General features: G+C 39.3%; 1 non-coding gene across 1 annotated transcript; it reads left to right on the top strand.

The window, feature by feature from the left end:
• Positions 1–2040: 2040 nt before the first annotated feature.
• LOC112418270 (small nucleolar RNA R71) lies at positions 2041–2147 on the top strand. Its single transcript, XR_003008523.1, has one exon. It is a non-coding gene; the product is annotated as a small nucleolar RNA R71 (small nucleolar RNA).
• Positions 2148–4444: the final 2297 nt, after the last annotated feature.

Raw genomic sequence — 4444 nt, 5'->3', positions numbered from 1 at the left:
AGGTTTTGGGGTAGAAATGGAGGTTTAGGGTTTTGTGGTTATGGAGGTTTTAGAGAGAAGTTTGAAGGTGGAGAGATGTTTGTGGTTGAGAGTGAAGGAAGAAGAAGGCCAAAAGATGTGTATAAGCAAACCTGATGGTCGGGCACGGCCGTGCTAAGCTTGGCACGGGCCGTGCTAAGCTTGGCACGGGCCGTGCCAACTTCCTGGAATGTGTGGTTGATTTTGGCTTGGCAAGGTCTGGAACGGCCGTGCCAAGATTCTAGATAGATTGGCTTCAAAATTTTCTGTTTTCTTGAATCATACTCGGATAATTACCTACAAAATAATTAAAAACAAACAACAAAACAAAACAAAAGCAGTTAAATGCGTGGGTTGCCTCCCACGAAGCGCTTCTTTATAGTCTTTAGCTTGACGTTAAAGAAAGTGTTCATTAGAAAGGGTCAAAGATATTGTATTGTGTAGATGACGTTAAAAAGCGTTCTTTCACATCATGTTCTTTGACCATATTGCAAGAATAAAGGGCGGGACCTTCCTTAACATTTTCGAACTCAAATCCTACCATATCATCACTCACTTGAAAAACTATCCTACCGCTCTTAACGTCAACTATAGCACCCGCAGTGGCGAGGAAGGGTCTTCCTAGAATCATAGGGCAATCATGGTCTTCCTCGATGTCAACAACCACAAAGTCAGTTGGGATATATACCCCTTCTATCTTAACGGTGATGTCTTCAACATATCCAACTATGGGGATAACAGAACGATCGGCTAACTTTAATGTCATCTCGGTAGGTTTCAATTCTCCTATTCCCATCTTCTTAAAGAGGGATAGAGGCAACAGACTAACACTAGCTCCTAAGTCGCACAAGGCTTTGTCAACGGTTTCTTTCCCTATCACACAAGGGATGGCAAAACTACCTGGATCTCTAAGCTTTTGGGGTTGCTTCTTGACGATTGCACTACTTTCCCTAGTTAAAGCTATTATCTCTTTGTGATCTATAGCCTCTTTCTTTGAAAAAATTTCTTTTAAAAACTTGGCGTGTAGAGGCATACGAGACAAAGCTTCAGCAAAGGGAATCTTAATGCAAATCGTTTTAAGTATGTTTAAGAATTTAGCGAATTGAGTCTCCAAGTTGAGCTTAGTAAGCCTTAATGGGTTAAGGGCCTTGTTCTTATCAAGCGGTTTCTCATCTTTCTCACCAAAAAGCCTAGCACTCTCTCCCTTAATTCTTTTGGCTTTAGCAATTGTCCCTTCCAGCTTACTACCCCCATAAGAAATGGCGTTGACATGAGCTTTGGGGTTTGTTTCGGGTTGACCGGGAAAGACTCCTAGTGTTTGAGAAGAGGTGGCCACTTGTTGGGCCACTTGGGAGATTTGGGTCTCAAGCATTTTGGTGTGTGTGGCGATAGAATCAACCTTGGTAGTGAGTTTGGAGAGAGTCGTTCAGAAATCCTGTTTGGTTTTTCAGTTCTTGGAGATTTTTATTTTGATTAGCTATGCAATTTTCCAACAAAATTTCCAAACTTGATTTCTGAGCCACTCTCTGGTTGTTTGTATAGCCAGGTGGTGCTGCTTGTCCATAGGAACCTTGAGGATTTTTGTAAAAATTTTGATTTTGCCTCGTTCCTTGGTTATATTGAGCCTAATTCAATTGCTCAATATTGGCAGCACTACCTAACTGACAATCAACACCGATATGACCGGATATACCACAGATTTCACAAGGAGGGGATGTAGAAGAAGGTGTGACAGCATTAACATTAAGTTTTTCAAATTTTTGGGTCAATGCCTCAACCTTAGCAGCAAGGTGGTTATATTCAGAGACTTCGTATATGCCTGCCTCTTTCTTAGAGGGAGTAGAAGCGGTGACGGCTCTCTCGTTGGTCCATTGGTAGTGATTCTGAGCCATGTCTTCAATCAAGGCATAAGCCTCCGTATAATTTTTGTTCATTAGAGCTCCGCCTGCAGCAGCATCAATAGACATCTTAGTGGTATATGACAAGCCATTATAAAAACTGTGGACTATAAGCCACTTTTCCAAGCCATGGTGGGGACAAAGTCTCAGCATTTCCTTGAAACGCTCTCACGCATCATAGAGAGACTCCCCATCTTTTTGATTGAACCGCGTGATTTGATCTCTTAGTTTAGCGATTTTAGATGGGGGGAAAAATCGGGCAAGGAATGCTCGCCTCATATCGTCCCATGAAGTGATGGAACCGACTTCTAGGGAATGGAACCAAGCGCTAGCTCTATCCCTTAAGGAAAAGGGAAAGAGATGAAGTCTTACGGCTTCTTGGTTCTCTTCTATGGTGCCACTGAGTCTAAGGAAGGAAGAAATATGGAGATTTGGATCCTCAGTGGGTGATCCAGAAAACTGATTTTGCTGCACCAAATTGAGTAGTGCAGGCTTGATCTCGAAGTTGTTACCCTCAACCGTTGGGTACACGATAATAGCTTGTGGCTCTTCCACTGAAGGAGTAGCATACTCTTTGAGAGTGCGTTCAGCCATAGCAGTATTATTTTGTGCCTCTCTCTTTTTCTTATGCAAATATCTTTCGATCTCAGGAATAAATTCTCCGAGACTTTTACTTCTTCGCATAAGAAATCGAGAACCCAAGAAGTTAGTGGTAATACAAAGAAAAAAAGTAGAAGAGAAGAGGAAGAGAAAAGAGTTCTAATCACAAAGAAAGAGTTAATCAAATTAGTTTACTCCCCGGCAGCGGCGCCAAAAACTTGATGAGATAAAACCGCAAGTGCACGGTCTTACCGAAGTAGTATGAAAAGAGTATCGTTCCGACAGGGAGTAGTTTAATTCAATTAACCTTTGGAAATGATTAGAAGAGAAAAGAATTGTAAGTTGGGGGTTTTCAAGCGTTTGAAAGATAATAATAATAAACGAAGCCTTGGGATCGTTGGTTTCATCTAAATAACAAGTCCTTCACAAACCAAACTAAAAGCTTATAATGTTATGTTAGACCTAATTTCTCAAGACAGTTTCTCTTATGTTCCTCTAGCAACCAAGCCTATTTCGCTGACTTGATTACTATTAGATTTTGGTTCCTCTAACAACCAAGCCTATTTCGCTGACTTGATTGTTATTAGTTCCCTTGAAGATCGAAACTATATGTCTCAAAGATTGCAAAGACTATTTCGTTGCCTTTGCAATCCTTGTCTAAATTCACTTGTTCGAATATCAAAGCTCCACTTTCATTTTATGAATTGATATTTGGAATGATGGATAAACAATTATCAAACCCTCCACTTTCGTTTCCACAGTTTGATAATGGTTGATCCATGTTAAAGCGGTGAATTTAGATAAGAAATTAGGGTTACATAAGATTAAGGCTTAGAGCTTGGCTTGATTAGGATTATGTCATTTAGACTTATCCAACAATCCCAAGACAAGGAGAAGTCTACTCACTCATGTTCATCGTAGACATGGGGGAGAAGAGAGAAAGCATAAAGGTAAATGACAAGAAAATAAAGGAAAAGAAAAGAACTTTAATTAGTAAAGCAATTGTCACTTATTGCATTCCAAGTAAAGATGAATATTTGTGATGGATGGCTACTCTGTTTATAGCATTCATTCGACTTAAAATCTAAGCAATTACATTCAGGCTAAAAATAGAGTAGCTTAAAATCTAAGCAAAAAGCAGCAAAAAGCACTCTCGAGGGTGGCACGGCTGTGCCAATGCTAGCACGGGCCGTGCCAAGCTTCTGACTTTGGGGAGACATATTTTTGTCTCTCAATGTTCATATTTTTGCATCCAATCAGCTCCAAGTCCCTTTCTTTTGCTCCAAGACTCAATCCATCCAATACTCATTCCTGAAATAAAATAAAATGCAATTTGTAGTAAACTATCCTAAAAAGGAAATAATACTAATATAAAATAAAATAAAATCTAAATAAAACTAAACTAAAAAGCATATAAAAGTAAGCAATAAATTACTCATCACGTGACACGATTTGGTTGGCAGAAAGCATGGTTTTTCTAGTGTAAAATGTCGACACGATTTTGAGCCATTGTGACACGATTTGTGGATAAGGTTGTTGTACCTTGGGTCATACGTTACGAATTGTGACACGATATTGCCAATCGTGACACGATTTTGACAGTTACAGGTTACTGTTTAAGCGTATCAATTCATTTTTTTGAAGAAGATCTTTAAGAGAGAGAAACTTGAGATTACAATGGAGGTAACTTTAAGGTTGAGCGTCTTTATAGTGAGGTTCTATTGGGTTGGAAAAAATTGTAATCACCTTGGGTAGTGAGATGTCACCATTAGAAGGATAAAAAAGGCATCATTTTGTGTTTTCTCTTAGGATTCATTGTGAGTGTGTCTGACATGAAAATGGGTAGAAATTAGATCTTGTTTTTTGTGAGCTTCTAAGAAAATTTCTTGTAATTAACCTATTTGTATCACTTTCATCTTAGTGAATTG

The sequence above is a fragment of the Medicago truncatula genome, chromosome 7 (genome assembly GCF_003473485.1).
Source record: "Medicago truncatula cultivar Jemalong A17 chromosome 7, MtrunA17r5.0-ANR, whole genome shotgun sequence".
In the NCBI taxonomy this organism is placed as follows: Eukaryota; Viridiplantae; Streptophyta; class Magnoliopsida; order Fabales; family Fabaceae; genus Medicago; species Medicago truncatula.
The sequence above is the reverse complement of the archived record's forward strand: the minus strand, read 5'-3'. Positions and strand labels throughout refer to the sequence as shown.